This window comes from Mustela putorius, unplaced genomic scaffold (assembly GCF_011764305.1).
Source record: "Mustela putorius furo isolate JIRA1106 unplaced genomic scaffold, ASM1176430v1.1 tig00000129_pilon_pilon_pilon, whole genome shotgun sequence".
Lineage (NCBI taxonomy): Eukaryota > Metazoa > Chordata > Mammalia > Carnivora > Mustelidae > Mustela > Mustela putorius.
In genome coordinates this window covers 25,728,163-25,750,989 of record NW_025421290.1, presented here as the reverse complement: position 1 = coordinate 25,750,989, position 22,827 = coordinate 25,728,163, and the positions used below count along the sequence as shown (strand labels likewise).

The following is a 22,827-nucleotide window of genomic DNA, read 5'->3' as shown; positions in this document are numbered from 1 at the left end:
AGGACAGATGGACAGACAGACAGAAACGAACCATTGGTTCTCTTTCTCCAGACGAATACACCACCCTAAGGAAATAAGCTGTTCCAGACTTAGAGGCACGTGGTGACTGAAGGTGGATTTCATCGGGATTTGGGCTATCACAACCTCCTACCCACACTACCCTGGCGATCAAGAATTAACTGGATTCAGTCATGCTACGTATTTTGGGAAAAGAGGACTTCTTAGAAGTGAAATTTTTCTCGACCACTGAATTGTTCTAGTTTGGTTGGGGGTGAGGCGGGTAGGGGGTAAAGGAGGGGGGGTATCCTGAAACAGAAGGCATCCTATGGGCAGTTTCTGGGGAGTCCTCTTGTGCAGGGCAGGTGGAAACCAGGTACCTTCCAGCAGATGCTCCGATTCAAGGGTATGATTTGGTTCCTTTGCATGAAACCATTTCTAAATTGGATTGTACGACAAAACAATGAATTGGGCAAAGTACACAGCATGTGGTTTAGCCTGTTACAAATATCCGTCGTGACGTGACGGGCATCACACGCATGATACAGGGGTACTCACAGAAGCCAGAGATGCTGGGGCAGGAGGGGGAGGAGGTGGTCACCCGCACTGGAAAAGGCCCCACACTCCTGTGACTTGCTAATCCCTATATTTACATTTTAATTCTCTCTGGCCTCTGCTTGCTGCTCCTGGCTGACAGGGTATCAGCTGGCCTTCTCACCATGCGAAGTGGCCTGGCTCTCCCCTTCTCTCCCTGTTTGATTCACATCTAATATGCCAGGGGCTGGGAAACCAAATAAGAGAGCTGATTAGAATTTGGTCTGAAATAAGATGAATACAGGCCTGAGAGAGTGTCCCTGAGCACAAAAGTGTCAACTTTTGGATGCCATTGACTCCAGGTCAATTAGCCTAAAGCCAGTCACCTAATGAGCAGTTTGCCTATAATTTGAAACCTTTTTGAGTGCTTTGACATGGGAATGTCCTTTCCTTCTTTGGCCGTCTCTTGGGCATGATGAGGTTTATAAATAGAGCCTTTTCGGGGGCACACCCAGCTTGTTTTTAAATTTAGGTTTATGCTTAATTTTCATTTTTAAATTTTAAATTTATAGACATATTTTAAAATAAATTTTATTAATTTATTTTAATGAATTTAACATTCATCAAAATAAATTTTAAATTATTTTAAATTCAATAATTTTTTTTGAGATACTAGCGATGAATGCAAAAACACCCAAAATGGAATTGAATTTCTGGTGAACCGATTATTAGGCAAATCGATACGAGAATTTGTTTTAGGGGAATTTTTACTTCTAAATTTTATTTTATTTTTTTTTAGAATGCAAAACCCGTCCGAGGAAATGTGCGGTTCAACCAGGCAGAACGCATAAACAGACTTTTGCGGGCTAGCTTGGCCTTTTTTCTTTATTGCACCGGGCTCCCGGGCTCCGCGCAGCCGAGTTCCCAGCCTCTTGTAGAAGGAAGGAATTTTATATCATTTAGCTTTGCTTTTACCACCATGAATTTAACTTATGGCCTGAATCTCATGCAGAGCAGGGCTCACCTTTCCGCTTACTCTGGGGGACTCTGACGTGTGTTTGGAAGCATTCGGCACAAGAGCATAAGGGACCCCTGTGATATTTGCACCAAATCCACACGTGGACTGCAGGTGTCTGAGAATCACTCACCTGACAACCCAGTTCTTAATGCAAGCGCTCAAAAGGCCCAGGGTCAAGGTGCATCCAGTATGACTGGCAATGATAGGACCACCACCGTTCAAAAGGAGAGGCCGCTGCTTTGCAGTACTCTGTTGCATGGGCCTTTGGGGAAGAAACCAAAGACGAGATCTTACCTTAAAGGCTGGAATTCACAGTGACCTGAGAGATCAGGGACAAGCTTGTGGGTGTGCACCCATTAGGCATAATCAGGGCTGCAAAGCGGCACGGGAAGGAATGGTCCCTGCGCCCCCCTAATATCTATCTGTGGCTCTGAAACAGACATTGCTTCTCCGGGTGGATCCCCTAAGCCACTTCACCACTCTGCAGAAAGCAAGCATTCCAAGCAGCAAAGAACCCTGCCACGGAGCTGCGGGAACGCCAGCCAGACTGGAGTATTCCTCGTGCGGGTGCTGGGGAGTTACAGGGGTCAGGTCCTGGAGAAACTGACCAGGGAAGCCTCTCCAGTGGGGGACAGAGCAGCTAGCCGTCCTCAGTGTGCATGAACTTGCTCTATCTCTGTATGGAAGATAATCACGGAGCCCAACTCATGTGGCCAGGATGAGCCACTAATACAAAGGGAGTCACTGGGAAAGCTATAAAATATATTGTTTTCCTTTTTTAATCTAAGGATGCAATGAATTACATCAATGTGCTTTATCCTAATCCTCCCTACTTAAGAAAAATGAAGTTTTTAAAACTTTTTTAAAAAAAGATTTACTTATTTATTTGAGAGACAGGGAGAAAGAGAGCACAAGCAGCAGGAGAGGCAGAGGGAGAAGCAGACTCCCCGCTGAGCAGGGAGCCTGATGCAGGGCTGGGTCCCAGGACCCTAGGATCGTGATTGAGCCAAGGCCAGACAGACGCTTAACTGACTGAGCCACCCAGGTATCCCAAACTGTGTTTTTAAAATGTTAAATGTATTTGTGGATACAAACATGTTTACAAACATGCATGGGAATGATAAGCACCAAATCAAGATGGGGATTATATGGGTCACAAGGCAGAGAGGCATCCTGAGATCAGAGCATGAGGCACACAGGGGTCTGCGACAGTATTGTCAATGTTTTACTTGTTTATTTTTTAAGAGGTTTTATTTATTTTTTAAAAAGATTTTATTTATCTGAGAGAGAGAACACAAGTACCCCAAGATTTTATTTATTTATTTATTTATTTGAGAAAGAGAGCTTGCATTGAGCAGGGGGAGGGGCAGCGGGGGTGAGACTCTCCTCTACCCTTATCACAAAGCCCAAGACAGTACTCGATCTCATGACCCTGAGATTGTGACCTGAGCCAAAACCAAGAGTCAGAGGCTTAATCCACTGAGCCACCCAGGCGTCCCGATGATGTTTTCTTGATTTTTTTAATATTTAAAGCAAATGTGGTGAAATGTTCAGATCTGCCAAAGTTGGGTAATGGGCACATGAGTGTTTTAGATTTTTTGTATGTTAGAAATAAATCTACATCTACAAAATTATAAAATTTAGCATTATCTCAACAACCCAACTGCAGCTCAACTCATAATTAAATTACATTTCAACAATTCTAAAATGCACATTTTTCTACATTTGAACTCTCTGAAATGAGCGCATCTAATTATATTAGGCAGCATTTTTTCTTAGCGGTACGCCAAATAAGGTTTTCCTTTAAAATAAATGTTGACTTAGATTTGAAGACATACAATGCCTAAATCACACATTGTGGTACATCTTCCTATGTTTGATGGTAGGGCTGAGGGAAGTTTCCACAAGTGGGCATCTCAAACCTTATGAAACTATTAGAACCCCATCCCTGGGGCCCCCGGGGTGGGCTCAGCAGGTTAAGTGTCTGCCTTCAGCTCAGGTCATGATCCCGAGGTCCTGGGATCAAGCCCCCCCACATTGGACTCTCTGCTCAGTAAGATGCCTGCTTCTCCCTCTCCCTGTGCTCCACTCCAGTCATTCCCTCTCTCTCCCTCAAATAAATAAATAAAATCTTTAAAAGAAAAAAAAAAAAGAAAGAAAGAAAGACCCCATCCCTGGATTCTTTCGGGCGGTTTTCTGGCTTCCACGCTAATGTTCTCTCCAGTGAGGGGCCTCTGACTGAGGTCATGCAAAACACACACATTCAGACTAATTTTCTCTGCAACTGAGGAAAAGATAGCAGATAAAAGCCCTCCTTTATTAGTTTTAAAGTGCTTGAGAATCTCTTATCTGCTAAGTGACACAAACATGAACAGCTCCTGCGAATGAAACTCAACTCCAAATGGGAAGAAAACAGAGTCAGATAATTACTGGACCAAAATTTTAGACAGACCCAGAAGACACAGCAGACACAGCTGTCTGAGAACAACCAAGCCTTCTTCTCCATCCATCCAAAGCTAAGTCCACGTTCCCGGCCAGCGGAGGTGACAGGAAAAGAACGCCATGGTCCATTTTCCTGGGATGTTTGATACGTGCCGTTGTGGAACGGTCTTGTAGAAAATCAGCTAAGAATACATCAGCAATATTGTTCCCTCGATACTATCAAGATGCAAATGAAACAAAATGGGAAAAAAATCCATACAGCTGGTTTATCTGAATGCAGAAAAATAAATCACCATTTATTTAAAAAAAAACATTTATGAAAGTTTTCTTCATTTCTCACATTCAGTTAGTATACAGTTGGCATTTTCAAAATTCAAACCTGATGTGGATTTGGAATTCAATGAAGCACATTGGAAGACATCTGAGTGAAAAAATAAAAGTTCTGGCCATATGCTACTGGTGCATGAATTTGAATATTTGAAAGGTAATCTAGAAATGAGAATGTTTCCAATTCTCCTTACCAACAACAGTAATTCATAGCAACCACACGTTTTATAGATGGAGCCACTTCACCATCTGAGAGACAATAGTGGGACAGACGGAGTCGGGGCTGGGCGTCTGTCCCAGCCTGGCTAGTTACAAGCGTGTGACTTTCACTAGGTCATGACCACTCTGAAAGTCTGCGTGGTCATTGCTGAGGGTGCTGTAATGACTCCTGTCACGCTGGGTATATTAATACATTACGGAGTTTGGACGTTTCTCAAGTTTGGTGAGCAATCGGATGAAAACCCAGAAGACCACTTACAATGGCTGCTTCCCGAAGACACGGGTGACACCATGGAGGGAACAAGCTCCAATACGAGGCCCATAGGATTTTCATCTTACTCCACTCTATTTATCTACATGGCCAGAAAGGAAATGACCCTGGGGTTAAAGCAATAGCAGAGACCTTCCCCCTGGCTCTGACACTTGTTTGTACCCTTGACTAGAATAGCAGGAGCCCCCAGCCCCAGCTGGGAAGCTTCCCTGACAGTCCCCAACTAGCCTTGCTTCTCCTGTCCCCGGGCTAAGCCTCTAACTGGGTCACTCCATCAGGGAGTACACCAGCCAAGTGGTTGTGTTTATTGCTAATCCACTCACGTGCATTGAGGAGACACGAACCCGCAGGAGACTAAAATCTATGGCATTATGCTCCCTTACTTTCCAAGCCACATGTCAAGAACTGATCCCAGGTGTCTGCAGGATGGCTAGAATGCCACGGAGAGGTCCAAACACCAAACGCTATGATTCCTGTGCACCTGAAGATGGGAAGTAAATGGCAAGACTTGGGACAGAAGTGAGCCATCTTTTACCAACTTGATGAGAAGTTGTGAGAACAAAACGACAGCATTTATTGCCAAGATCTGTCCTGGTAATAATTCATAAGGGACTGGTCCTTTGATCTGGCCCAGTTGATGAAGACTGGTGCTCTTCTCAGGGACATTAGAGAGCAGGGCAAAGACCCACAGTTCAGTGTGAGGCCAGTGTTGGGAGTGTCCATGACAATTTGGTCCAGCTGCCATGTCTCCACTCCACCCATGCTCCCCACTCCCCACCCCAATTCAAAGTCCCAGGTCTGGGGGAAATCTCTGAGGAGTGGCTTCATAATGCTTGAGAGACATGCTCTTCTTGGTATGAACATTTTGCAAGATGACACTTTACAATATTACCAGCCCAAATTCCCTCATGCAGCCATCATGGCCCATGGGACCAACAGTTACCATTTCCACAATCCCAATGAGCCCATCTAGAGACCTGGCACCCTGAGCTCTTAGATCCAATCCCCACTTAGCCCAGGAGCTTCCAAACAGACATGAACTTGTCATGAAGCACTTTCTTCTTCAATATGCCTTCATATATCCTAGAAGGCAAAGATGATCTCCATCCTGGGCAGTGAAACAGAATCTAAGGCGGAAGAGTGAAGGTCTGGAAAAAAGCATGATCCAGGACTTAGCTCCCTCTGTGGGCTCTGCCAGGCTAATTTGTGGTGGTCTGATTTTATCTCTGCAGCCTAAACTTGATCAGAGACTCAGTGTGACCAAGGGAGTTTGGTGGTTGCTGTGAATGCTGTGTTGTTCGCTCACTTGCTTTAATCTGTAGGTTACCTAAAATTACACAGCTCATGAAACAGTGCCCCTGAACCCACCTGCTTTATGCAGCATGGACAGCAGCTGATTAAATCATCAGTGAGGCGAGCTCAGAAGGCCATCTCACAGCACAATGGCGAAGATCTGAAAACACCCAACCCCAGTAAGCCCTGGGCTCATCTGGAATTCTAAGGTGGTAAGGTAAGACACAGGGCCACTGAAGCGATCGAGTTGCCCCACCAATGGAAAACGGCAGGGACAAATGCAGACTGCTTTCTACGACAGCCCTTAGCGGGCCAGGAAACACTTGAGAAACCTGAGAATTTGACCACATCCAGAAACCAACGTTCAATAATAACTCCCCAGTTGAGCAAGCACTATGTTGAAAAGGTCTTTCTATTTGATCACGAGTCATACATCAGCTTGCCTTTAACTTTATTGTAAGGAGAAACCCAAAACATATTCTCAGAGAGATCAACCCTAACTTTATTTAGGTCATTCTGCTGACATACACAAATAATGGGAAGTGTGTGACTAATTCAGAAACAGCCAAGAAAGGTCAATGTCTGGTTTGTTTCTTAACCCGCACTAATCCGTGAGTAACATTAATAGGCATTTGCCACTATCTGCTCATCAATGCTGCAGTCATTAAATGAATAGAAGTAGGGAGAGGATTTCACACTCATTAAAATAAAAAATAAAAAAAAAATACGCTAGTGTACCTAGTGACTGAAGCCCGGAAATCACACATTTAAGAACAGCTCTCAAAAGCATTTATATAATGAAGCCTCAATAACCTGCCTGTGAAGAGAAATGATTAGAACCCCATTTTATCAATAAGCAGCCTGATATCCAGGCACGGGAAGCAGTGCGCCCCAAGCTCCTCAGAAGTTAATAAAAGCAGAGCCAAAATTAGACGGCTGAGACTCCAGGCATGGTACCCAGGCCACAGAGGACCAACCGACCGGCCGGCGCAGTGACAAACCGCTGCTCCCGTGAGAAGCCACACCTTCACGGACCCTCTAGGGTCCGTGGACCCAAAAGAAACCTGGGAGAAGATGATGGCAACTGGGTCTGCGGAGCAGCCTGCGGAAGAGGGCGGGCAGGGGTCCGGGGATGTGGAGGAGGACGGGGCCTGAGACCCTCCGTGTCTAAGCAGTGCTCAGGGGTCGCCCGTGCTGCCCACCTATGGACCACACGCTGAGTAGCAGGATCTAGAACATCACATACTCTGGGACCTTATGATTCTAGGTCTTTCTCCCACTCCACATGACAGGCTCCGCACATGGCAGGAAAAAAAAAAAAAAAATCAAATAATCACTATCAACTGGCCCTTACTTTTATTTTTTTTTTTAGATTTTATTTATTTATTTATGTATTTATTTGAAATAGAGTGAGAGAGAGAAGGGAGAGCGCGGGGGTGGGGAGCAGAGGAAGGGGGACAAGCGGACTGCATGCCCAGTGCAGGCCTCAACACGTGATTCCATCCCACAACCCCCAATCACGACCTGAGGAGAAACCAAGAGCCTGACGCTCAACCAACTGACCCACCCAGGTGCCCCTCAACTGGCCCTTTTATTATTTTTTTAAAGATTTATTTATTTGTCAGAGAGAGAAAGCACACGCACAAGCGGGGTAGGGGGTAGAGGAAGAGGGAGAGACACAAGCAGACTCCCCATTGAACTAGGAGCCCGACCCTGGGCTCAATCCCAGGACCTTGAGATCATGACCTGAGCCAAAATCAAGTCAGGCGCTTAACCAACAGAGCCACCCCGGTGGCCCTCAAGTGGCCCTTTTAAAGTATAGGTCATACCACGTCCCTGAAAACCCTCCCAACTCGTCTTGATGTCATGGGACATCCACTCCCACCACCAACAACATGGATTCTGAGCTCCTCGACTAACCACCTGTTCCACCCACCCAGGCCTCCTTGCTATTCCTAGATCAAGCCAGGCCCCCTTCAGGGTGTCCCAGTTGCTGTGCCCTCCACCTGAGGAACTTGTCCTGTGCTCTCCCTATGTACCTCCCCCCATTCTGGGAGGGCAGCATGCTCCAGCCATCAAGCTTAGCATCCCAACCCCAACGTGCTTCATCGTTCTCACTGCATGTCGTACTCTGTGCAGATCATGTGGCCCATTTATACTGTCCCTTGTCCATCTCTCCACTAGCCAATTGGCCCCAAGCAGGCGGGGATTTTGTCGGCTTTGTTCAGTACCATATCTATTCCAGTGCATGACACGTAATAGGCACTTAAATATTTGTAGAATGAAGAAAAAATTTAATTTTTAGTAATAATGTTGAAAGTACCAACCCTCACCACCACCCCCCAGACTTCAGTGATCACCTGCTTACATCTAATATGCTCTTTTCCAATCTGGAAACTACTTCTTTAGTATTTCAAAAAAGATCCATTGTTAGACTGTGGGAGATATTTTTATCTTGTCACGCAAGTATGGGCTTTGTGGTGAAAGGCATCCCCCAGGTTTTCCAGCTCTCATTCACCATTCAGCCCGGATTCCTCCTCCTTCTTCCTCATGGGACCCACACAGACAAGAGGCAGATCAAAATTGGCAAGCAGACCTCCCCACGAGAGGGGCCTCCCACTCCGACACGCACACACAGAGGCTTTGAGAAAAGCCAGAAAGCTGGGTGGGGATTCCTCCTTGCACACAAGGTAACGGCAAGGCTCAGGAAGGTAAGTGACTTGTGCGGGGTCTCACTGCCATTCGGTGGTGGAGCTGGGATGAGAGAGAATCCAGGCCGCCTCACCCCCAATACTCTCTGCCCTCCGCTCCTCTGTAGACACAGAATCTGGGATCTGGTCTGAGAATGGCTTCAGTTACCAGACCCAGCCCAGGGGTCCTGGAGAAGTCTCGTGACATCCAGAGAACCAGCGAAAGTCAGCTTCTCCCGGGGACCCGTCCTGCAGATCCCCGGAGGGCTCTAACCACGCAGAGAGGGCTGTGTGTCCAGTGTAAGCCCGGAACCCACGTGGCTGTGCGCCTCACCAGCACATATCTCCAATCAGTGTTGGGGTTAGGGTGGGCAGCTCCCCCTAAATGCCCAGGGGATCCCTGGTCATGGTCATTCATGGTTATATTCAGAATCACAAGACGTTGTTGGAGCTCGGAGGTTATGATTTTGAAGTCAGAGATTGAATCGAGTGACCAAGCTCACCAGCACTTGTCTTTTCCCAAAGGCCACATTCACCCCTGTTCCATTCCAGATGTGCACACCTGGCCAGAGCGGGCCTGGTGGCATTCATGAGTATCCAGACTCACTTGACTTGACACATTCAGATCGTCTCAGGGGTTGGGGTTCTCAGAAGACCCGCTTGGTTTACAGTTCACATTATAACTCACATTCACTCACCGTCCAGTTTGCCCAGAAGCCTAGAGGTCACCTCCTGAAGATCCTGGACCTAAACTACCCTAGGCTCAAGGAGGTTTTGCGGTCCTAACAGTGCAGACTCTCCAGAGGCAAAAGGGAGAGTGTATTGCTTTCTCAGAACAGCACACCCGTTTGCCTAGAATCATCTGCCGACAGCAAAGAACCAAAAATTATGTGTGTCTCCCTCCAGAGCAAGCCAGGAAGCCACAGTGAGGGTAGTAGGATCAGCTGCTCAGAACTCTAGGAGAGGAAAGACTTTTCCTCTACCCTCTTAGGTCCTGTGTCTGGGGCCTGTACATTAAACTGACAAAAGACAGATTAAAAGGGGGGAAAGCAAACACATTTTATGTGATATTAACATTTTTACATATCACAGGGGGCTTCCACAGAAAGACATCTAAGCCCCAGGTGGTTAGACCCAGGGGTATATATGCCATTTTAACCAAGAGGGCTACACTGTGGAGATGTGACAAAGCAAAGGACGGAGCGATTTGTGGGAAGGGACTAGGAAACGTTGGGGGATAGAAAAGTGCTATTGCAGTGAGGTTTCTTTGTACAGACTCGTCTGAGCTTCAGCTCCCGCCACCAGCGGTACCACATTCTCCTCTTCATGGTCCGGGGAGGCCACCTTCCTCACAGGAAATGTAGGCCCTTCTTTTAGGTAGCGAGGGGGCGGGGGGAGAGCCCGTGCTGTCTCGGCTGTTTCTCACGTGCCTTCAGCTCAGAATAATCAACATGCCAAAGGGGCAGGTCTGGGGAGCCCCTTCAGGGCTGTGAAGCAAGGGCTGTTGGGTGACGTAAGGACAGACCCTCACATGTCAGAAGTAATACAAGTGAAATAGAAGAAAGAAGCTAACTGCTTCCCCAAACCCTACTTCCCCTACTTCCCAAATGCAGCTTCCATGCTGTCTAATGTGGGCTCCAACACTAGCATTTTGAGTTTGATTTTTTTTATCTCAAAACCCTATCCACTATTATCACAACTAAAACAATCTCCTTCTCTTTCATTCCCTCCTCTCTCCCTGCCCCTCTCTCTCTCTCTCTCTCTCTCTCTCTCACACACACACACACACACACCCTCCCCTCCACTTAGAGGAAAGTCGCTAGCATTTCCAGATGAACCAGAAGGGAGGGGACATGGCTTTGTCCTTGCTTCCTCGAGCCAGGAGAGCCAGGCGAGGACGCTGACCATGGGAGACAAGACCGTAACGAGCCAAGCCAGAACAGAGGAGATGTGAAAAAGAGAAAAGCGGCAAGGGATGGAAGAAGCGAGTGACGGACGGAGAGAAGCTGTCCGACCGGCCGGGTGACCAAGCACTGCGCTCCTGTCCCACGGGACTGGAGCCTCAGCTTGGGGAACAATGCGGCACCATTCTGCACCTCGCTGTGCTTTTCTGCTGCAGGTCTCAAAGGGAGCTGCCTATTGTAAATGGATTTGCCCTTGGCCTCGGCATCAATCAGACTGGAGACCTTAACATCTGCCAGTATAAGCTCATGGCTGTCCTCACCTCCTTCCTGGGGCGAACCTCTGTGTAAATCACATTCTGGGACAATAGCAGTGTTACCTCAGTTAAGTGCAATTAAACAGCCAAAGGATGCTCCTTACCACAGTCTTAGAGCAAGACCCTTAAGCCTTGGACACGGACGGCATCTGCTGTGACTAGACTTTACGGATACGAAACCAGCACCCAAAGGGATTGGTCAAGGTCATGTAAGTTGCTAGGCACAGAGTTTGCGCTGAGTGTCGGGATAGCCCTCTTTCCACTACTCACACCGCCTAGAACAACTACATTTAATTTTAGTTCATCACACATTCAGCTTGCGCTTTCGAGGAATTTTATAGTCCCCACTCCATCTGTGCATTTTGCCATTCTAGTAGCTTCCCTTTACTCCATGCTTCCCGTGTATCTATCTGTTGCGCTCTCCGTAAAAGAAGAGAGGTCCACGAGTGGAATCTGTCGTCATCTGTTTGTTGTGCCGACAGCACGGAGATGCCAGGACATTCCCAGCTGAGCGCTACTCCGTGTTACTCTGAAAAGGCCAGTTCCAGATCAACAATCCACTTTGGACAAGGGCAGAAAAAGAGTTCTTCCAGGAGGTACAGCCACTAAGAAGAAGGTCACCATTGTCAACACACGGCAGCACATGCTGTCATTTAAAGAGGAATTAGGTTTTACTTTCCCAAAGTGCTTCAAATACACTGCAGACCGTTTAGGCTGAAACCAACCAGTCAGAACGGATTCACCTATACCTCGCTGCTCCAAGAGCACATGTAGCGACAGGTTAAAGGTTTGGTTTTGAGACGGCCTGGTCACGAATGCCAAGGGTGCCCAAGTGCCCCAGAAACCAGGCTGCAGCCCGCGGTACCCGAGGAGCACATAAAGGGCCATTCCCCATGCCTCCAGGACCCAGGAGCAGGTGTGCTCATCTCTGCCTGGGCGTTGGTCACAAGCCTACACCACTGGCCACGGCTGCAGGGTTTTCAAAATGCCACTGGGTGTGAACATACACACAGCATCCAAATGGTCCAAATGAAGCAACCACTTGTTATAGATTAACAGTTTCTATTGTCCGCACGCTGTGCATCTTGGGGGAAGCAGGGTACACAGCATTACTGTCTGGGGAGCACCTAAACACCCAGAAAGGCATTTTACTTGTGTGCAGATACTGTGCGTACAGCGATGGCTATCTGTGCAGATCAATGCTTCAGGGACTCCGAGCTTTAGGAAAATGGAATCTGGCTACAGTTTCTTCTCTCCCTGCTCTCTCTGTTGCTTTCACTTTTATATCCTTACAGAGGGATGCAAAGGCAAGCTTCCACTCTTCTAAGGTGGAGAAGTAAATAAGGAAACGAAATTTCAAGGATGAACACACGCTCAGTATTCTACGTGCAGTAACTCGTCTTTGTGCTGTGACATACGCTCTGACTTCCGTGATTAAAACACCACTGAGGGTTCCAGAATGCAAGACAATATTTAGTGGTCTCATGCATGCAAAGCTCGGCACTAGGCACCAAGTATCAGGTTTCCAGTAGCTCTGCAAAGCAGACACTCTGCAGAAGAGGCACTCTGGCCAGCATTTCCTGTTCCTAGTCTCCGCCCTGAACTGCTCACCCATCCACAGACCCTGGCGGACTCTCTACACTCTCCCCAGCAATGATTTTATCACTTGACCTCCGGTTTGGTCTGGTTCTCCAGGATGAGTCACATCTGGCCACCACCAAGGCTTTCCTGAAACAGGACTATAGTTCCACACTCTGCTCTTCCACTCACGTGAGGACTAGGTCCTCTACGTAGCCAACACCCCAACCAAATGGGTTAGTGTTCCACGCTCCCTGAGCAGGGCACTACTCTAACAAGGTGAAAGATTAAAGACATGCATGTCAGTTTCACGCCTTTGAGACGTTTATGATCTCAGTAGGAGTGCAAACACAACCACATAAGATGGCATGTATCAAAGGAGTGATAGATACAGAGGAGCCTAGAAGAGAAAAAAAAAGAAAAAACAAAGACCAGTCAGGGAAAGCGCCACAAGGAATATGACCTCATACAGGTAGATTTCAGCCAAACTGGGGGTACTTCAGAAAGAAGAAAATCATTCATTCATTTATTAATTCATGCAACAAACAGAATTTCACATTCACCATGTATAATAAGGTGTAGGCATTTTAACTAATATCTGGGAATACATCAAGGAGCTTCCAGGAGCTGGTATGTACCCCAGCATCTATAAGAAAGAGAAAAATGTGACAGCAGCCGAAAGAACAACTGGAACAATTGTAGGAGCCTCTATTATGGAAACTGTCTCCTTCTCCTTTCTATCCTCTCAAATATCAGGATCAACTGAGATATGATAAGTCTGGGTGTTATACAAATGAGCCAAAGACGCCCCCTATGCACTGGCCCCTAGGTTGCCCATTTCTTCACCGAACTCTGAGACCTGTCAGCTCAAAAGCCTGCTGTGTGCCAAAGTCAAATTTTTGCACATCCAATTAATTTTTTAATAGTCCAGACAAGCAGATTTTTTAGCTATTTAAAGCTTACGTGTTTCACATTCCTTACAAAACCACACCGAGTGTCTGCTAGCCATTGATAAGATAGAACCTTGTAGTTATAAGGCCCCTAGGCCACTACTGCCCTTCAGAGCTTCCTGACCTAGACCTTCCCCAACAAGCTGGTGAACATCACCATGACACAGGTGAGACCCTCTCCAATTATCCCCTCCCTGGAATGACCCTCCCCTCCTCAATGCCCCTGCTAAAGTCTCTGGACAAAGACTCTTGCTCTCAGGGGCATTCCCCACCCATAACCCCTGGCAAACCTGCCCAAGTATTGCCCAACAAAGCTTGTGTACACTACTGCCCCCTTGTGGGTGTACCTTTTCCCCTGATCACCCCTCAGATGCCTCAAAGGCTCTACACCAGGCTGCCATGTTTATAACCACGTCCCCTTGCTCCCTGGCCCAGACTGATTAGAGAAGGGGCACAGACCAGACCCAAGCCCAGCCAATCAGATTATCTTCTCAGAATGAGACAACTGGATTCAGAAAATGGAAAATGACAAGGTGGACACCCAGGTCTCCTTATAATAGATGTTTCCCCAATCCAAGAAAAACTAAGTTTGTTCGAAGGAGTCTCTGTTACTTGTAATAAAACCTTGTTAAATAATTCAAAAACATAAACGGAAAGGCTCAGCATGGGGAGAGATGACTTTTAGTTTCTGGCAACTGGGGAATAGCTTGCATACGAAAAGAAACAAGAACTGGAAGGAGTTCGTCGCAAGCAGTCATCCGCAGAGATGTGAGCGAGCATGGCCAGCCTGCTCAAAGGGAAGCTGGGCCAAGTTAGAGGAGATGGCGAAGAGGGAGGAGGTAACCGAAGCCAGACAGGAAGACTGAGCCCAACTGGGGATGCCTGTGGGTGTTCAAGTGCAAGCCACAGGACGCCTATACACCTGAAGGAAAACCACATTCTTCTGTTCCCTCAAGTTCAGAGGTGTTTGTGCTAATGCTGAGGGTGCAGTCCTAGAAGTGCAGCTGAGATGATGTGCCGGCGCTCACTCTGCATCCCTGGCCTTCAGGAAAGCTAGAAAACTATGGAGAAAGGGATGCGAAAAAGAATGCAAGGGCAGCCAGCTTCCGAAAGTACTAACTTATCACCATCTATGAGGGAAGAGACCGCCATCTTGGGCATTGAAGATCGGCTAAAGTGGGCTGAGCGAGGCAGAAACTGTGAAGATAGTATTTAGGAAGTTTTGGCTAAAGGTGCTGAAGACGGTTTGGAGGGGGAGAGCCTGGAGCCAGAAAGTCAGGTGTAAACGGAAGAAAGCTGCCCTGAGATGATGAGACCAATAGGAATGGAGACGCAAGAGCACACAGTCCTTCCAGGAAGAGCAGGAGTCAAGACTGCAACTGCCCGGATAGGAGGGAGGCAGCAATGTCCTCACTGAAGGGGTGAAGCCAAGGGAGATTTAAGAACCTAGAGCCAGGGAGACAGCTTTAAAAATTCAGGAAAGAGGAAGGGTTTGCTTTTTGTAATAATAAAGTAGTTTCTAACAGACTAATCCTCTTGAAAATAACAACTACTGACCTTATATTTATAAACCAAACAAATGAGCAAAGAAACAAACAAAAATGCTACCTGAAGGCAGTCAGAAGCAAAAACTATAGGGGAGTCTATACTTGAAAGAAGGGGAGGTGATGGGTAGACTTTCTCTTCTTTAAAAAGAAAACCAACTGATCAGTGCTATGTGGGGCTCTTAAAAACGTAACTAGAAACCCAAGGTATTATGGGCTTGAAGAAACAGAAGGCGGAGTCCATGGCAAACAGAGCAGCTATAAAGTGAGGGGTAGCATCCAAGGGAGGAGAGAGTCTGGGAGAAGGAAGCCCCAAGTTTTGTGTAAAAACTCTGCCTCAATCTGTAACTAACTGTGTGGAGGGAAGATTACAAGAAGATAAACTAAGGCTAAACAAAGTGTAAAGAGATTTAGTTACTGCCCACCACAAAAATGACAAGGGCTGGAATTACAGTGAGCTCAAGATAACTGCCTGATGACATACAACAAGACAAATCAATATTCTTCAAGAATAGCAGAATCCGGGGGATCCTGGGTGGCTCAGTCAGTTAAGCACTTGACTCTAGGTTTTGGCTCAGATCATGATCTCAGGGTCATGAGACAGCCCCACATCAGGCTCCATTCTCAGCATGGAGTCTGCTTGAGATTTTCTTTCTCTCTCTCTCTCTCTCTTTCTCTCTCTATACCCCTCTCTACCACTCAGGCAAGTGAGTGTATGCATGCTCTCTCTCTCTCTCTCTCAAATAAATAAATCTTTAAAAAAGAATAATAGTCCAGAGTCTTTATATCATTCACAACATCTGGGTTATAATCTAAAATGTTTAGACACATGGAGAAACAAGAAAATACAGCCGGTACTCAAGAGAAAAGTCAAAAGCAATCAAAAAGACTAACCCCAAGATGACACACATTAGAATTAACCAACAAGGATTTTAAAAGCCTGTTATAACTATGCACATGATATCACAGCACAAAAATCAATACACATGACAAACAAAATACACTAATGACAAGAACCAAATGAAAAATTAAAATCTGATATGTAAACATCTCCTGAATGTTAAGAGCAGAACAAAAAGAACAGAAGATAATCTATAAACTCAAAGACAAAATAGACTTATTCATTCTATAAAACAGAGAAAAATAAAGACTGGAAAAAATGAGAACCTTGGAGACCTACGAAAGAGACTGTCTATCCATGCTTAGCAATTAAAGTCTAAGAAGGAGAAGAGAGAACAGGAGAGATAAAGAACAAGGCACAGAGATTATTTGAAGATACAATTTCCCAAATTTGGTTAGAGACATAAATTTTTAGGTGGGAGGGGGTTGGGTAAAATAGGTGAAGGGGATTAAGGAGCATGTTTATCACAATGAGCACTGAGTAATGTACAGAACTGTTGTATCACTATACTGTACACATGAAACTAACGTAACACTGTAAACAATACTGGAGTTAAAATAAAAAACTCAATTAAAAAAGACAAACATTGTCATATTTAAGAAGATCTGTAAACATCAAGCAAGGGACATAAAAAGAAAGCCATGCCTGGGCACATCATAGTCAAACTTTTGCGGGGGGGGGGGGTAGTGATTAAAAAATTAAAAAACAAAACAAAACAAACAAACAAACAAACAAAACAGAAACAAAACACTGTGGATGCACCCAGAAGGGGTGGAAATCCCCTTAGGGACAGAAGACCAAAGATAAAGATGACAGTAGATTTCTCATCAGAAACAATGCAATTCGCAAGACAGTGGAGCCACATCTTCAAAGTGCTAAAAGGAAAATAAAAAACCTGTCAAATTAGAATTTTATATCCGGTGAAAATAACTTTTATAAACTAAGTGAAATTATTTTTCTGACATACAAAAACTAAAAGAATTCACTGCCAGCAGACCAGTACTATAAGAAATGTTAAATGAAGCCATTCAGGAAGGGGGAAAGTGAAACAAGATGGAACTGTGGATATACACTAAAGAATAAAAAGCACCAGATACACTAATTCTGTAGATGAATATATATGACCTTTTTCTTATTATTTAAATTCTCTTCAAAAGGCAACTTACTGTTTAAAACAAAAACACTGCCAATGAATGGTGGGGTTTATAACAAATACAGAAGTAATAAAGCATATGACAACAACAGCACAAAGTAAAGAAATAGCAACGTACTCTTAAAGATTCTTACACAATACAGTAAGTAGTATAATATAACTTGTAGGTTGACCATCACAATGATGTATACAACAAATGCTAAAGTAACTATTAAAATAAATACAAAGAGATATAGCTATCAAGTAAATAAAAATGATAAAACAGAATCAAAAAAGAACGATCACTCAAAGGGAGGCAGAAAAGAAAAGAGTAATGAAGAACAGGTTAGAGAAATATAAAACAAATAGTTGAGTGATTGGTTTAAATGCAACCAAATCAATAATTAAATTATATGTAAATAGTCTAAATATCCCAATTAAAAGAGATTACTAAATGTGAAAACACATAAGATCAAACCACATGTTTCTTATAAAGAAACCACTTTAACTATAAAGTCACAAATATAAGGAAATATACTATACAAGCATTAATCTAAAGACATTTATTTAAAGGTTGTATTAGTAACAAACAAAGTAGATTTTAAATTACAGAATATTATCAAGGTAAAGGGAATAATTTCATATAAAGGGGTTAATTAATCAGAGAATGTAACAACCCTAACTATTTAGACACCTCGTAAAGAACTTTAAAGTACATGAAGAAGGGGCACCTGGGTGGCTCAGTGGGTTAAGCCTCTGTCTTCAGCTCAGGTCATGATCTCAGGGTCTTGGGATCCTGCCCTACATCGGGCCATCTGCTCAGCAGGGAGCCTGCTTCCCCTTCTCCCTCTGTCTGCCTCTCCACCTACTTGTGATCTCTCTCTCTCTTCTCCCACTCTCTGTCAAATAAATAAATAAATAAATCGTTTAAAAAAAAAAAAAAAACATGGGCGCCTGGATGGCTCAGTGGGTTAAAGCCTCTGCCTTCGGCTCAGGTCATGATCCCAGGGTCCTGGGATCGAGCCCAGCATCGGGCTCTCTGCTCAGCGGGGAGCCTGCTTCCTCCTCTCTCTCTGCCTGCCTCTCTGCCTACTTGTGATTTCTGTCTGTCAAATAAATAAATAAAATCTTTATAAGATAAAATAAAATAAAAAATAAAAAAATAAAATAAAAACATGAAGAAAAGTGATAGAACTGTAAGGAAAAACAGACAATCCACAATTAGAGATCTTAGCAACCTTCTCTCAATAACTGATAGAATAAGTAGACAGAAAAATCAGTAAAGAGGGGTGACTGGGTGGCTCAGATGGTCAAGCATCTGCCTTCGGCTCAGGTCGTGATCTCAGGTCCTAGGATTGAGCCCCACATCAGGCTCCCAGCTCAGCAGGGAGTCTGTTTCTCCCTCTCCCTCTGCTTCTCCCCATGCTTGTGATCTCTCTGTCTTTGTCTTTGTATCTCTCTCAAATGAATTTAAAAAAAAAAAAATCTTTAAAAAAATTAGTAAAGATAGGACCCTTGAACAACACTGTCAACAAAATTGACATAATGTCAAGAACACTACACCCAACAACAGAGCAACCCATTCAAGTGCACAGGAAACATTTACCAAGCTAGATCGCATTCAGGGCCATAAAACACATCAATAAATGCAAAAGGATTCAAGTTATACAAATGTGTTCTCTGACCATAATGGAATTAAATTAGAAATCAATAACAGAATGAGAAATTCCCAAATAACTGAAAAATAAATAAAATACCTATAAATAAACCATGAGTCAAAGAAGAAATCAAAAGGAAAATGAGAAGGTATTTTGAACTGAATGAAAATGAAAATAACATATTACAATTTGTAGGGTACTGCTAAAGCTAAGAAAGAGGAATACTTATAATACTAAGTGCTTATATTAAACAAGAAGAAAGGTCCCCAATTAATAACTTCGTGTCTTCCACCTTAAGAAACTAGAAAAAGAACAGCACATGAAACCCAAAGCAGTTAGAAGAAAGGAAATAATAGAGAAAAATATCAATTAAATAGAAAAAAAATAGGGAAATATCAATGAAACCAAAAGCTAGGTCTTTCAGAAGGTCAACAGAACTGCTAAATCTCTAATCAGCATTATCAGGAAAAAAGGAGGGAAGAAAACATATTACCAACATCAGGAATAAGAAAGGTGATGTTACTACAGTCTGTAAATATTAGAAGTATAATAAATGGACAGAAGGAATAATTTTATGCCAATAAATTCAATAATTTAGTTGCAAATTACCTGAAAGACACAAATTAACGAAGGCCAATGAAAAAGAAAAAAATAATCTGAATAATCTTACATCTATTAGTAAACCTGAACTTGTAACTAAAAATTACCCTTCAAAGACTCCAAGTCTAGATCATTTCAGTGGTGAATTTTAGCAAACATTTAAAATAAAAATAATACTATACACAAAACTTCTAGGAAATTGAAGAAAGGAGAATGTTTTCCAATTTATTTTATGATCACTCCAGTATCAAAACTAGAAAAAGATATACTAGGAAAGAAAACTAAAGACCAGTATCTTTCAGGACTATATATGCAAAAATTCTTAACAAAAAAAAGTTGAACCAATCAAATCTAATAATAAATGTAAAAGATAAGACAGGCCCAAGTGGAGTTTATTCTAGGAGTACAGCGTTGATTTTACATTAGCAAAATCAATATAATTCACAAAAGTAACAACTAAAACTGTTGTTTTAGTTGTTACAACTAAAAAAAGTCATATGATCATCTCAGTAAACACAGAAAAGCATTTGACAAAATCTAGTATCGCTTTTTGGTAAAATCTATCAGCAAACTATGAACAGAAAGGAACCGCCTCAGCTTAATAAAGAATATCTATTAAAAATAGGAAAAAATAAACCCTAACTCCATAGTTACTATCATACCTAAAAGACTGAATGCTTTTCTTCTAAGATCAGGAACAAGGCAAGATTGTTCTCTTACCACTTTTTTTTTTTTTTTCCTTTAAAGAACGGGGTGGGGAGGGGGAAAGAGAGAATCTTAAGCAGGCTCTATACCCAACACGGAGCCCAACATGAGGCTCGATCTCAACACTGAGATCATGACCTGAGCGGAAATCAAGAGTCAGATACTTAACCAACTAAGCCACCCAGGTGCCCCATCTCACTACTTCTATTTAACATTGTATTGGAGGTCTAGTCAGAAAGCAAGACAAGAAGTAGTAAAATGTAATCAGATTGGAAAGGAAGAAGTAAAACTATATTTGCACAATATGACTATCTTCATAGAAAATGCCCATCTACCAAAAAAAAAAAAAACCAACTTTAGAATAAGTGAATTCAGCAAGATAGCATGATACAACATGAATAAATAAAAATCAGTTGCATTTCTTTATCTTGGCAAACCATCAGAAATTAAAATTTAAAAGACAGAATTTACAATATCATAAACACACTGATATACTGAGGGATAAATCTGACAAAATGTATGCAAAACCTGTATTCTAAGAACTACAAAACATTGCTGAGAGAAATTAAAGACCTAAATAAATGGACACATAGACCATGTTCATGGATTGAAGACTCAGTACCATTAAGATGTTAATTCTCTTTAAATTGATCTAGATTCAACATCAGGCTTTTCTGTAGCAGTTGCCAAGCTGATTACCAATTCCTGTGTAAGCACAAAGGACCCAGAATGCCCAAAACAATAGGCAGAACAAATCTAGAGGAATTTCACTACACGATCCTAGGACTTCTTCTAAAACTACAATAATCAATACAGAAGGTATTAGCATAAAGACCAACAAATAGGGACGCCTGCCTGGCTCAGTCAGAAGAGCATGCAACTCTTGATCTCAGGGTCATGAGGTCAAGCCCCATGTTGGGTGTACAGATTAATTAAATAAATAAATATATTTTTTAAAAAGACAGATCAATACAACAAAATACACAGTCCAGAAACAAACTCACACATATTTGGTCAACTAATTTTAAATAAAGATATAAAAGTAATTTGGTAGAGAAAGAAGTTTGTTTCAACAAATGGTTCTGGAATAAATTGAAATCCATATATTTAAAAAATGAACCCCTATACATACCTTGCCTCATATACAAAAATTAATTCAAAAGCCACCACAGCTCTAAATGTAAAACTACAGCTTTTTGAGAAAAACCAATGAGACAATCCTATCAGGCCAGTACTTCTTAGATATAACACCAACAGTGCAATCCATAAAAGGAATAATGGATAAAGCGTATTCTAAAATGAAAAAATATCTGTTCTTCCAAAGACCTGGTCAAAAAATGGAAAATACAAGTCAGAGACTGTGATAAAATATTTGCATATCACATACTTGACAAGGAGCTTATATCTTAAACATATTTTTTAGAAACCCTCCAAACTCAATAATGAGTATATAACCAAACCAACAATAAAATGGGCAAAGACTTCAACAGACATTTCACTAAAGAAGATGTGTTAATGGCGAAGAAGAACACAAGAAGACCCTCAACTACATGAGTCAGTAGGGAAATGAAATCTGTGAAGAGATACTGCCAGTACACACCTAGTAGCGTGGCTAAAATTTATGAAGATCATACCAAGTTTTAGCAAAGAGGTGAAGCCCCTGGAGTTCCCATGTTGCTGGGGAGAATGTAAAACAGTACAAATAATTTGGGAAACATTTTGGCAGCTTCTTAAAAATTAAACATTCCAAACTTAGGCACTGACCCAAGAGAAATGAAAGCATAGGACCATACGTACATTTGTACACAAATGTTCAAAGCAGCTTCGTTTCTGACAGCCATAGACTGGAAACAACTCAATTGTCCATCAAGGGGCACCTGGGTGGCTCAGTAGGTTAAGCCTCTACCTTCAGCTCAGGTGATGATCCCAGGGTCCAGGGATCAAGCCCTACATCGGGATCCTTGCTCAGCGGGGAATCTGCTTCTTCCTCTCCCTCTGCCCCTCCCCCTGCTTGTGTATACTCTCTGTCTCAAATAAATAAATCTTTAAAAAGAGAAACAAAACCAAATGTCCATCAAAAGGTGAACGGGAAAACAAAGCGCAATATATCCCTTTAATAGAATGCCACCCAGCAATAAAGGGGACTGAAGGGTTAATACAACTCTATGCACGTCTATGTCTTGCATACATGGATGAATCTTAAAATCATTTTACTGAATGAAAGAAGCCAGACACGCTCCCTTCAAAAGTACATACTGTATGATTGCACTTATATAAAAATTCCAGACAGTGCAAAGTAATCTGTAGTGACAGATGGCAGATTAGAGGTCGCTTGCCTACTTGATGCAGGGTGGGGAGGGATGAAAGGGGAGATCACAAAGGAGAAGGAAGCTGCTTTTGCAGGTGACAGGTATCCTCATTATCTTGATTGTTAGGATGGATTCACAGGTGTACGTCAAAACTTACCAATGCACCCTGTAAATATGTGTAGTGTATTATGTACCAAGTATAGCTCAATAAAGGTATTTTTTAAAAAGATTACCTGGTATCTTAAGACATGCTTCTTCAAGTTTCCCACCCATGAATCCGTATAGGAGAAAATGAATAAAACTCCAGGGGTCTAAGGATACAACTCCCAAAGCAGCCAGTCACCTAAACCAAATTTCCTTTTTGAGAAGGAGGGAGGAATGCACAAAGGTAGAGGGAGAGAGAGAATCTTAAGCAGGCTCCAAGCCTAGCGTAGAGCCTGA

At 43.2% G+C, this 22,827-nt stretch overlaps 1 protein-coding gene across 3 annotated transcripts in view; it reads right to left on the bottom strand.

Moving 5' to 3' along the window:
* FOXN3 (forkhead box N3) overlaps positions 1-22,827 on the bottom strand; it is a 399,089-nt gene that overhangs the window by 294,259 nt on the left and 82,003 nt on the right. The window contains exon 1 of one of the 3 annotated variants that reach the window (XM_004739080.3): positions 1,680-1,778. The exons of the other annotated variants lie outside the window; for them this stretch is intronic. The gene's annotated coding sequence lies outside the window, so the exon portion shown is untranslated. Of the gene's footprint in view, positions 1-1,679; positions 1,779-22,827 lie in introns of those variants that run through there. 3 annotated transcript variants of the gene reach the window in all.